The 13,759-nt window shown below is 34.7% G+C and overlaps 1 long non-coding RNA gene across 1 annotated transcript in view; it reads right to left on the bottom strand.

Annotated features, from left to right (window-relative positions):
• Positions 1-907: 907 nt before the first annotated feature.
• The window catches only part of LOC123618319 (uncharacterized), a 61,507-nt gene continuing 48,655 nt past the window's right edge, over positions 908-13,759 (bottom strand). Inside the window, exon 5 of the long non-coding RNA XR_006726738.2 lies at positions 908-2,733. This is a non-coding gene — a long non-coding RNA (uncharacterized LOC123618319). The remainder of the gene's footprint in view (positions 2,734-13,759) is intronic.

Genomic DNA, 13,759 nt, shown 5'->3' with positions numbered 1-13,759 from the left:
GGTACTCGTGTCCTTCGGTCCTACACAAACACCATATATACCAACGTGACAAAAATAACAAATTACGTTACTTAAAAGAAACTTGCTCTTTTGTACTCCCAGACCTTTGTAAATGCCAGTTCATCTACTTGCGTTTCCCATACTCTGCCTTTGTTGGGCTGGTCAATGTCTCTTTAACTTTTCACATGAAGATTAAATATCACCTCCTTTATACAATCACCACTGATCCCTGAAAGACAGTTAGCAACCCTTCCCTGTGCTATCATGGTAACTTGGATACTTACCTCTCTTTCTTACACTTTTGCCGTGACTGTTTATGCTGCAGACTTTCTGCAGAAATACAAGTGCAGAAATCCTACTATCATGTTTGATTTCTCAGCACTTAGTCACTCTGCTTGGACATTTTTGCACAAATGATGCAAATACATCTATTATCCCTTAAAAGTCTGGAGAAGTAAGATAATATTTTCTACAGAATGATGAGTGTTGATGTTTCCTTTCAGTTAAAGGTTCGTATGAATCTTGTTCATACATATGAACTGGTCTATTTCTCTAACACCTTAAGGACAATTAATATTGACAGAGGATGGGGTGAGAGTGAGATTTAAAAACAAAGTTACATTTTGATGATCATTTACTTCATTTAATAATCCATGCATTAGAGCATTTCTCAGAACCCCTCACCATACATGCTTTCATTTTGGCCTCAAGCTATCATCTGGGCATGGAGATATCAAAATACTTACTTTACTGATGAGGACACTAATCGTGAGAGAGGTTAAATGATTTCACCAGGCATAAAGTTAGAAAATGTAGGAAACAAGGCTTAAACGCATATCCTCTGGCTACGAGTCCAGAGTTCTTCCCTCTCACATCATCATCTGCGCAAATAAGATCCAGACATGTATTTTTGATGTTGGATGTATGGAGTTTTTAATAGCCTCTGGTCAGATGCTGAAATGAAGTTAGAAGTCTCACAGATTTATTGAGAGGTAACCCCTGGGATCAGAGGAAGCAGGATTGGGCAGAGGAAGTCTCAGACTATAATACATTTATGACAAAGTCTTAGTCAACCCAAAGGAGAGCTCTGGAGCAGAGATCACAAGTCAGATAAGTTTCATTGTGCAGAAATTGCTGGGTCTTGCTGCTCTCACTATGCTCAGTCATGGGGCATCTGCTCTGGAAGTGCTTGACCTTGACTCAAAAGAGAGGCAGATCCTCAAGGTGCTAATAGCTGGAGGCTGTCCGTTAACCACCCTTCTTACAAATAGATGGTAAGATCTTTCTGTTTTTTCAACTGAAGTATACTTGGTTTACAATGTTGTGTTAATTTCTGGTGTACAGCATAGTGAATCAGTTATATATATGTGTGTATATATATATTCCTTTTCATATTCTTTTTCATTATAGGATATTACAAGGTTTTCAATATACTTCCCTGTGCTATACAGTAGGATCTTGTTTATCTATTTTATGTATAGTAGTTAGTATCTACAAATCCTGAATGCCCAATTTATCCCTCCCCCTCCCCCCAGTAACCACAAGTTTGTTTTTTATGTGTATGAGTCTGTTTCAGTTTTGTAAACATGTTCAGCTGTCTCATTTTTTTTTAGATTCCACATATAAGTGATATCATATGGTATTTTTCTTTTTCTTTCTGGCTTACTTCACTTAGTATGATGATCTCCAGGTCCAACCAAGTTGCTGCAAATGGCATTATTTTATTCCTTTTTATGACTGAGTAGTATTCCATTGTATAAATACACTACAACTTCTTTATCCAGGCATCTGTCAGTGGACATTTAGGTTGCTTCCTTGTCCTGGCTATTGTAAATAGTGCTGCCATAAGCACTGGGGTGCATGTATCTTTTCCAATTAGAGTTTTCTCCAGATATATGCCCAGGAGTGGGATTGTTGGATTATATGGTAATTCTATTTTTAGTTTTTTAAAGAATCTTTATACTATTTTGCATAGTGGCTCCACCAAATTACATTCCCACCAATTGTGTAGGAGGAGTCCCTTTTCTCCACACCCTCTCTGGCATTTATCATTTATGGGCTTTTTAATGATGGCCATTCTGACTGGTGTGAGGTGATTACCTCATGGTATTTTTTATTTGCATTTCTCTGATAATTAGCAACATTGAGCATCTTTTCATGTGCCTGTTGGCCGTCTGTATGTCTTCTTTGGAAAAATGTTTAAGTCTTCTGCCTATTTTTGGATTGGGTTGTTTGTTTCTTTGTTATTGAGCTGTATGAGCTGTTTGTATATTTTGGAAATTAAGCCCTTGTCAGTCACATCATTTGCAAATATTTTTCTCTTGTTCTGTAGGTTGTCTTTTCATTTTGTTTAGTTTCCTTTACTGCGCAAAACCCTATGAGTTTAATTAAGTCCCATTTGTTTAGTTTTGTTTTTATTTCTATTGGCAAGGTCTTTTTTGAAGATGCTGCAAGAGTAACTTATATTCACATATAAGGGGTGGAGCTGAATAGTTCAGAGTCTAAAGTTCTTGGAAATGGTGGAGCAAGAGACAAGCAATGAATTTTCAGATTAACACAGATTGCAGAAAAGAAGTTGGCTCTGAAGGGTATTGAAGTTATATATGTTTTAAAGTCTTATTTCCAGAGAAGTGTGCTTCACCAAAAGTTTACATGAGCTGTATTACTTTATGAATTTTTCTTCCTTCTCCAAGAAAATAGGTTGGCCATGTCTCATGATTTTTTTCTAACAATCTGTAGAATGAGAAAATATTTCCTTATGAGTCACATAATTCTATTTTAGTTTCTTGTAAGCAAGTTTGTACATGTAACATAAACATAGAAAACAGCTCAAAATTTTGTATTTCAGAGTTTTCTTTAGTAGGTCATTAGTTTACAGAATGTACAAGATGGCTTAGAATTATATTGTCTAAAGTGGCCAGACAACTCCTGAAAAGCAAATCCAATTTCAACATCAAGAGAATTTACATAAAAATACTGCATACTGTTCCAAAGATTCCTACATAAGAAAAATTTGTAGAGTTACATAATTAAGTATTGGATAAATCAAATAATCGGCTTGTGATTAGTGGAGATAATGTTAGAAAAATCATTGCCAAAGAATTACACATTTTCAGCTGTTTCTCAGTTTTCATCTTCAGTATATGAAAGCAATGCCCAGGAATATATTGCTAGAGTGAGATAGGATTAGCTTTCTCTTTGTAGATGTTAATAAATTTATTTACTTTATTTTAATAAATATAAATACTTATTTATTTACCGATGTAATGCTACTTATATCCATGGGTATGTCCAAGCCATTTAGAAGTCAAACAAATATAATTCAGCAGCTAAACTATTTTCCAAACAGTTGAAGACCATTGACATATTTTTCACAGAATTTTGAAGAGAACCAAAGTGTATAATTCTCAGGAATGTTTGTAACATTCCCTTTCCAAATTCCTATCCTCTTTATCAATTATAATCTTCACTCTTCCACCATCCTCAACAAAATTTTTTTTTCTTTTCCTACATTGTCCTTTCTCTCCAATCTGTTATTATGAAAGTTAATTTAGTCAGTCTTTAATAAGATGATTATAATTTCAGGTGGAGAAAAAGAAAAAGTATTAGTCTATAATGTTCTCAGCCATATTCTCTTTGAGTGAGGAACATCATGAATACAAACTAAGGAACATAACTTGTTCTAGTCACATTTGCAGAACTCACTCTCATTTCATAATTTTGTATAATGTTCAGGCACCATGGGAAAACATTTTCAGAATACAAAATTACTTAGGAGTGTATTTTGAGAAGTAAATCAATGGCATTTATATGACTGTAAATGTTTCCTTCTGGGCCTCAACAGCTTATGAGTTTACAGCCTTTTAAATGACAAAATCACAATGGCTTAAGGGTCACATAGACTCTTAACAGAATCCCATTTCTAAATCATTCTTGGAATTCTTACTTACAACCCAAATCCTTCTCGAATGCCACTAACTTCCCAGTTAGCGTCTGGCCTCTAACATACTTTACCCTTAGATCACCCCCTGCTGGCTCAAAGTCAGGATTCCTGGGGCTTCTGCTGCTTAATTTAGGAATACCTTTCTCTACATACGGGCCCAGGGCATCCTGTAACGTACCACCAAAGTCATGGTAACCAAGCTGTGATGTTTCAAAATACTTCAGTGAAATGATTGGGAACAATACAAGAAAACAAAATAGAATACTCTCCCAGGATTATATAATACAAAATTTATAAGACATTCATATTATCCAAGTTGTTTCATAGGTACATAATGAAATGTTAAAGATACAGAAAATTTTGTTTTTTATGGAAATTCCAATTTGCCCTTTGATTATGAAGTAAGCATACACGGCAAAGACTATACCAAGAAGACATTTTAGTTTTAAATGATTGTTTTATTCTGTCCTGTTTGGGGATTTTGCTGTAGAGATTCTTAATCCAGCAGTTTATATTATTTAAGTGTCAGCTGGGTTGTTCTGCATCTTTTATAGTAACTTCTTAGGCAGCTACATGCAGGATGAAGGCCTTCTTTGTACTAAATAAGTACTTTGTACTTAAGTAAGTACAAAGAACGCTAAGAGCCGGGACGAAGTCAGGCAGACCTCCAGCCCAGTGTGGCCCATGACCCAGGTTCACTTACTTCAAGATGCACAGAAGCAGAAAGAGAAAGCTGCATTTGAGCTCCGAATCCAGCAGGCCCATTTCTGACTCAGCAATCAACGTGGGTATGTGAGAGTGGGAGGGATGAAAGAGTATTTCTTGGAAGATTCTTGCCAATACTTCTGAAGGAGCAAAACTTCCTATACTATGGCTGAATTTACAGATACCAACAAAAGAAGAAATACACGGTTCTTTCTATATATTCAACCCATGATTTCTGTATTCATCAGGGCTAATTTGGCTTTCGATACAATTATCTGAAATAACATATATACACACTGATTTTGCTCTCATATAACAGATGTCATGAGATAGAACTCAGCTGCCATTTGAAAGTTTCATTGTCATCCCACACCCAAGTACCCTCTGAACCTTGTATTTATTATATGATTTCTTTACAGCATATTCTCCTGCAAACCACGTGTCTTCATTCTGTTTTTAAATATGTTATTCCCATTTCTCTTTTAGGACTTAGAAAATATGACCCATAATTGACCACATAAGAATCTGTTAGCCTGAGCTATTCAGAATTGTCTAGATAATTGGCTTTTGTTCTATTTTTGTCGAAATAAATTCAGAAAAGTACTTAAGCCTGGGTGTCCTAGAGCAATTGAGAGTGGTAAATAAAAGCCGTATTAATGCTTTGATTAGCCCTATCGTTTACTGATGAATATATTTGATGTATCTGCAAATAGCACGCCTACTGTTTTACTCTTTGATTTTCTATTGTAAGCATTACTTATTTACCACTATGGAAGGTGGAGATTTAGTTGACTCTCACTTTCTCCCACTTCCCACCATATCTTACCAAAGTATCCTTCTTCCCAACCTGCAGGTATATAACATTTTCATTGCATTTCAAAGACCTTGCTTATTTTTACAAATTGAAAGTTTGTGACAACTCTGTGTCAAGTAAGGCTATTGGCTCAATTTTTCCAACACTCTTTGCTTTGTCACATTTTGGTAATTCTAGCAATATTTCAAACAGTTCCATTATTGTTATATCTGTTATGGTGACCTATGACCAGTGATCTTTGATGTTACTATTGTAATTGTTTTTAGACACCACAAACAAAGTCCATATAAAATGGCAAACTCAATCCATTAATGTTGTGTGTGTTCTGATTTCTCCACCAACTAGCCGTTCCCCCATCTCTCTCCCTCTCCTCAGGCCTCCCTATTCTCTGAGACACAACAATATTGACATGAGGCCAATTAATAACCCTATGTGGCCTCAAAGTATTCAGTGAAAGGAAGAGTTGTATGTAACTCACTTTAAATCAAAAGCTAGAAATAATTCAGCTTAATGCGGAGGCATGTCTAAAGCTGAGACAGGCAGAAAGCTAGGCCTTTTACACCAAACCAAGTGGTGAAGGCAAAGGAAAAGTTCTTGAAGGAAATTAAAAGTGCTACTCCAATGAACACATGAATGATAAGAAAGCAAAATAGCCTTATTGTTGAAATGGAGAAAATTTGAGTAGTTTGGATAGAAGATCAAACCAGCCACACCATTCCCTTAAATCAAAGCCTCCTCCAGAACAAGACCCTAACGCTCTTCAATTCTGTGAAGGTTAAGTGAGGTGAGGATGCTGCAGAAGAAAAGTCTGAAGCTAGCAGATATTGTTCATAAGGTTTAATGGAAGAGGCCATCTTCCTAACATAAAAGTACAAGGTGATGTAGCAAGTGTGATGCAGAAGCTGCAGCAAGTTATACAGAAGATCTAGCTGAGATCATTGGTGAAGGTGGCTTCACTAAGCAACAGTCCCTTCATTCTGCCTTATTACAGATACAAGACAAATTTTAAAATAATGAGATACGGCACTTTTGGATACTGATTTAGCTAACATTTTCTCCTGTGAAAATTATGTTTTTGTACATGAAATAAAATATTCCCTATTTTTCTTTTTTCTCTCCTAATCTTGTTTTGATATATTAGATATTTTCTCAACATAAAAGTAAATACAGCTTTCATTTCTCAATTAGAAGTGATGGCTCATGTTGTTTTGCACCTGAGACTACAGCAGAGAGGAAAAAGTTGAAATTTCTTCTTAACTTTTATTTACAGTCCTAGCCACAAATTGCAGGTTGTTTCTATCCTCTCTCATGCTGATTCTTTCCTCTCAGTCAGAGAATTAAGACATTTTCTCTTTCAGTACAATTTTATTTGTTCTTTCTGTAAGTATACTCAGAGCATGCAGTAAAGAAACAGATAAGAAACTGGAGAGATTCTTGCTTCATAATCCTATTAACCTTTCAGATCCATTCTGCTGATAAATCTGTTGAACACTGAAAAAGAAAAGTGAACTCTTACCGAGCCTAAATATTCCAGTGTACTCATAATTAAAGTGTAGCCAAGAATTAATTATTCATGTCACTGAATTCAAGAAAATGTGCATTTGTTTCATGAGTGACAATTTTTTAAAATCAATTTCTGATTATTAAGCCAATAAATGCTCAATATAAAAATTTGGTGCATGTGTAGATTTGTAAAAGAAATTAACATGAAGGAAAAATCAGGCATAATTCACTAGATTCCTATAAACATTTTGAAATATTTACCTAATCTTAGGACTAATTGAAGCCTTACTTGTGATAACTTTTGTAATCTGCCTCAATCCCCTAGTGTCATTTATAAATGAACATTTTCCCATGTCAAGAAAGATCTTATAGTGGTGTCAGAATTCTGTATGTGGACTATGATTTATTTAATCATTCCTTTTTTTTTTTTTTTTGGACATTTAAGTTCATTATAGTGTTTACAGTTATAAATACTACTATTATGGGATATTTGCATGTAATAACAGTTAACACTAGCTCTTCTAACCACATATCTATATGGACTTATTTAATCTTCACAACCACCCTGTGACTATAATTATCCTTATTTTACAGAAAAACAGCTGAGGCACAGCGAGGTTACAGTCATGCTGATAGTAAGAGGCAGTGATAAGATTTGAACTCAGACAGTTTTTCTCTAAAGTCCTTTTTTTCCCCACTGTTTCATACACCACCACCAAGAGCTTCGGTATCATTGTCAGATTTTTTTTTTCTCCCTTAGGATACATTACTGGAAGTCATATTTTTGGAACACATTGTAAGAAAGAATATTTTTAAAAGAACTGACTGTACTGGAAATTTTTTTTCCTTAATGTTGTTCTAATGTTCAAACTAGTAAGAAAGCAGTGAGGATTGTCTTTCCAAACTTACTCATAAAACTTGCTAATTCTCACTTTTAAAATAGCCCAAAACCAAGGTATTGTGTCATTATTTTTACATTCAATTTCTGTAGGTACTATAGAGTTTATAAAATCTTTAACAATTATTTTCTTTTTTATCCTTTCTAACTCATTCTACTCATGTCCTAGGTTCTTTACTAGCAAATGTATATTTTCTTATAGTATGATGAAATTTTAAGAGTTAAGAAAACTTATTTCCTGTTATGCTTGTGATAATTTTCCCTGAATTTTTGTTGTTATATTAAATCTGACATTTATAATTTTGTTTTTTGACAAGTGCTATTTTTTTGCAAGTGATTCTTTGGCTAGTTGAAAGTAAAGGTATATTCCATTGTAGTTGAATATACAACAAACTTAATAAAAGTATTTTCCAAATCATAAAAAAGTGCTTTTCAAAGTCTAAAAGGTGTATTTTCTCACTACTGTTGTTTCTGGCAATTTATCCATATATGGAGGGTGTGCAAGTGTGTGTATAAAACTTCACTTAAGTATTATTCAATTTTTAAAAATCATGCTTTCCAAGAATGTGAGAAAGATATGTTTTTTGTAAATCATCCAAATCCCAATTACTAAAAGCATCCATAACATTTGATTAGCATTATTCCAGATAACTCTTTAGAGAGAAAGAATAGAAATACAGATTTAATTTTAGATATGTGTTCTACTGCTAATAAAATTATTACATTTAATTTTAACTGAATGTAACCCAGAATTTAACTGAATGAAAAGCCATAAAACTGGTAGTATTGCTAAAATTCAGGTAATGGCTTCTTTATCAAAAGTGATATTATTTCCCAAAATATTCTTCTAAAGTTAAGATTTAAAAAGATAATGAAAACTTGAAGGGATGGGAGTTTTATTTAAACAACAAATGATTTTCACATTTTGTCACCAATTCTTATTTTGAAAATTTTGAAACTCACAGATAATATGCCATAACATAAAACGAAGACACCATGTATACTTGACATAGATTGTTACTTATTGACATTTTCCAGCATTTAAAAAAATTATGTTTCAATTAATACAGTTTCTATTTACTCCCTGTTAGTAAAAATGATGTAATGTACATTTATATGACTCTTAGTCCCTTGATTTTTGCGATTAATACAGTTATGTTCATTCTTCCTTCCTAAACTAATAATCACTGTGGCTGATTCCAGTTTTATATTTGAAAGGATTCATTACTCCCCATAATTTCTCTTCCCACCACCTCAAGGTAGTTTCTGTAGTCCTCTGCTCTTTATACTGCTTGTGACAGAATAATTTTGTGTATTTGTCTATCTGTCTGGTGCCAAATTTGCTAAAGTTCTTGGACACTTGTGATCATCTATCCACCTGCTGTTGTTAACGTCAGAATTTACCCAAGAAAAAAAAATCTAAGGTTATATTTCCCTCCTTGCAGGATTTGTAAACATCGTTCACTGGTTAAAATGCACTGCCTTCTGGTAATAAGAGGCTACACCTTGCTGTCTGGACACCAATTACTAGTGATGTTAAACCCCCAAGACATGTCCGGTATCTATTGTTCTCTAGCAGTGTTCCCTGGTAAATAGCATACTTCATAAATCTACAGATTCCAGTCTTTATTTGTTTCAAAATTTTCACCTATTATGTGTTTGAATAGGTTTTGTATTCTTCGCGTTCTCTTCTCTTCACAACCGTGAATCATGTGTGGCCCAGATGTCCTTTATTACCATATTTTTAATTTTTTGTAGTTCTATTTAGTTGGTTGACATTTTCCTTTTGTTATGTGCTTTGGCTCAAATCTATCCACATATTTCTGACATTCTTTTCAGCCATTTTATTTCATCTTTTTTGCTTGTTTGTTTCTATAATACCTTTAATATTTTAATTCACTTCCATTTCTTCCCCACGTTCTGTTCTCAAGCTTTTCATATGCAGCGACCTATTATCTTCTGATCTCTTAAAACTTTGATCTCTCATGTCTTTACTTCTTTAAAAAAAGATGAAGTTATTATTTTGAGATTTTAAAAGGTAATTTCTAACGTCTTCCTATATCTGGATGGAGTGGTTCTTCTTGAGGTGTGTGATGTCTGTCCTTTGACTAGGTGTCTTGCTTTTCTGTTGGCAGTTTTTATACACGGGAACTTTATTAGTTTACTTTCCATTAAACCTCATCTTTGAACAAGCAGTGGCTTCCAGAAAAGACAGTGTGAGAAGAGACAGTTGGAAATAAGGACTGGAGAGCACTTATTTTCTAGAACACACGCCCTTCTATTTTCTTTGTGTCTGACCACAGTCTTTACACTAGGGACACAACTCCTGTCAAGTTCCGCTTAAGAAACTCATGGGTCTCACAGCAATTCCTGTTTAGGCTCAGGCCATCAGTTTCGCGGTCTGGTTCCTCTCCGTCTTTCCCTCTCCTTCACTCTCTGATGTCTCCGTGAGCTAGGAAATCAAATCTTGAATTTAAAAAGTTTCTTTTTTAAAAATAAACACCCTCCTAATGCCTCATGAATATGGAAGCAAAATTATCAAACTGGAGACATCTTCTTCAGAGAGACATTGCAGAGTATCCTTGGTACTGAGTATCTTCCCCCATAAACAATAGCCAAGTCTTGACAGTTCTACTCTCCAAATGATACACGTACCTTCTCCTTTCCATGAACTCGTTCACTTCGTACTTGTGCTGTGCTAGTAGTTGTTGATTTCAGCCAAATGGATTTACAGTAAATGACAAGGTCCAACAATTAACTCTCACACTTAGTGTTCTGTCACTTATCTTCCTTCCATCACTATGAGTAACAGAAACATAACATTGCCTAGTGATTAAGAGCACGGTCTGTAAAGGCGGAGAGGAATACAGATGTATGTCAGGACATTTGCAAACTGTGTGACCTAGTCCAATTATTTTAACCTTCTTGTGTCTTGTTTTTCTCTTTTTTGAAATGAAGACATACCAATACCTAAGTTGCAGTTCTGCTATGAGGAATAAATGATAGCGTAAATGTAAAATCCACACATTACTGTCTGGAACATACTATATACTCAATAAATATTAGCCATTATTTACTTCTGAATTAAAGGTAGTTTAGTAAATACTGTGGTTTTCTCAGTATTTGCCTTGGGGTTTTACTTTGGTTTATAACCTAAGCCAATCATGGCGGTCCCATTTCCCCTGCCAATAACTGATTGAAGCTTAAGTAAATTAACTCTCTGTAGGAGGTGAAACTATGATCCCTTTCAGACTAATAAAACTCAAGTGGAAGCTCGATGAATGCCCCTAGGCAAAAAGTTGCCCTTCATTTGAAATAAAGACATTATTCTTATCCTGGATGTCATGATATGTGGGTATAAAGTATGGAACTCTGCCAGCCATCTTGCTACCAGGCTGCAGATAAATCTAACACACATACAAAACCAGGCTCTAGAGAAGCAGAGAAAAATTGAGCTGTATCCATGGAATTAAGCCAGTCTTGTTGTACACCATGTCTCTTAACTTCCAAGTAGGTGGTCTGATTGATTTTTGCATCATAATAAGCCTCTTTTGAGTTTTTACCTAGTTGCCATCCAGTGAAAACTATCATAGATTTTCTTCTGAAACATAAATGCACAGAGTGCATGAATGTGTGTATATATTGGTTATAGTACTTTTAGTTGCAACAAACAGAAAACAGAGCACAGATTTGAAGAAAGAAAATGTTATGACATATAACTGAAAAAGTCTATAGCTAAGTTGCTAATTTATTTTCATTCTGTAAGGACTTGCTTGACTTCCCTTATCCTCTTGGCTCTCTTCTCTCCATATGTCACCTTTATTTTCAGTAGAGTTGCAAGAGGGTTGTGGCAATTCCAGGCTTCTTCTTCATACACAATAATGCATAGGAGAACATGAATAATCCTTCTTTCATTAGCTTTCTTTTTTTCCCCAGTTTTAGTGAGAAATAATTGACATAATCACTAAGTTTAAGGTGTACAGCATAGTGATTTGACTTACATACATAATGAATTGATTGCCAGAATAAGTTTAGCTAACATTCATCATCTGATACAAATAGGATAAAAAGAAAAGAAGAAAATTGTGATGAGAACCCTTAGGATCTATTCTCTTAGCAATTTTCCTATATATCATGCAGCACTGTTAACTATAGTCGTCATGTTGTACATTATATCCCTAGTACTTATTTATCTTGAAATTTGTATTTTTTGACCATCTTCCTTCAATTCTCTTCCCCTCATTCTCTATCTTTTGTAACCACAAATTTGTTCTCTTTTTCAATGACTTTGATGGGCTTTTTTGCTTTTGTTTTTTGTTTTTTACCTTACACATATAGATGAGATAATACAGTATTTGTCTTTCTCTCTCTGATTTATTTCACTTAGCATAATGCCTCCAAGTTCCATCCACATTGTTGCAAGTTCCTCATATTATGGCTGAATAATATAGATACAGATCATGACTTCTTTTTCCATTCATCCGTTGATGGACACTTCAGTTGTTTCTATGTATCAGCTATCATAAATACTGCTGCTAGGAACATGGAGGTGCGGATATCTTTTCAAGTTCCTGTTCCTGTTTCCTTTGGATGTATTCCTCGAAGTAGAATTGCTGAATAATATGGTAGTTCTATTTTAAATTTTTTCAGGACCCTACCTACTGTTTTCCAAGTGGTTGCACCAATTAACAATCCCACCAACAGGGCACAAGTGTTACCTTCTCTCCACATGTACATCAACGTTTGTTATCTATCTTTTTGGTGATGGCTTGAATCTGTCTTAATATCAAGTAAATGTCCCACAAAGAAGGCCATTTAACTTCCCTAGGTGTTTTATTAGGCATTACTGGAGAATTAAGGGAAGTACTACATGGTGATTAACTTAAATCTTAGTTGCTAAACACTTGCACAGAGGATAGAGGATAGAATTATCTTTCAACCAAGTCAAGACCACTTAAAAAAGCTGGTGTCAGCTTCCTTTCAAGCATAATGGATGCCTACCTAGTTGAGGGTTGGATATGTAAAAGAAATGTTTCAATTAGAAAGGGACAAAGATATAGGCAATCAACAACTTTGACTAGAGTGTTTATATTATTCTTCTATCTATGCCTTCCACTAAAAATGCAAAGAATTTGGAATTACTCATATATCAGAGTCCAACCAATGAATATCCTTGCCATGGAAAAGAGTGCATAATTCCTACTGTTCAACTTTGAGACATTAATCATAACCGTGCCTATCACCTCCTTTTTATAAATACCATAATACATTTCCTCAGGCAGTAGTGATAAAAGTAATTCCTAACATGCCTTACTATAAACTAATCACTCCTCTGAGCAACACATATTAACTCATTTAATCCTGACAATTACCTATTAGTTAGGTGTTATGTTATCTCCATTAAACAGATGAGTTAACTAGGACAAAGGGAGGTTAAGTGACTTGCCCAACAACACAATTAGTAGGTAACTGGGCCAGGATTTGAACCCTCGTGATCTGGCTTCAGGGGTAATGATCTTTACTATTGTGTAGGCTGCATCTTTGTGTTCCTAGCTCATAAAATTCAATTCAAGCATGTTTTTTCCTTTTGTTTGATACCCCCTGATCATATGCTTTCTTGGCTCTGCCCATCAAAGCTTATGACTATGATCCAGTATGTGCCTGAATATGTCTACTGCACCCATTGGGCATTTGAACAGATGAAGAAGATGGATAGAGAAAATATTTAATTATATAATTAGTTATGCTTCCTCTTTAAATAGAGTCTTAAGTTTTTATTGCAATGACATAATTCAGTCAAAAAAATATACTGAGAGATTTTCACTGGAAAAGCACGGCATATTAGCTGTAACAGTACACATCTGTGTCTAACACCTGGTTGCCTTTATTTATTTTT

Source organism: Camelus bactrianus, chromosome 5 (genome assembly GCF_048773025.1).
Source record: "Camelus bactrianus isolate YW-2024 breed Bactrian camel chromosome 5, ASM4877302v1, whole genome shotgun sequence".
Lineage (NCBI taxonomy): Eukaryota > Metazoa > Chordata > Mammalia > Artiodactyla > Camelidae > Camelus > Camelus bactrianus.
The sequence above is the reverse complement of the archived record's forward strand: the minus strand, read 5'-3'. Positions and strand labels throughout refer to the sequence as shown.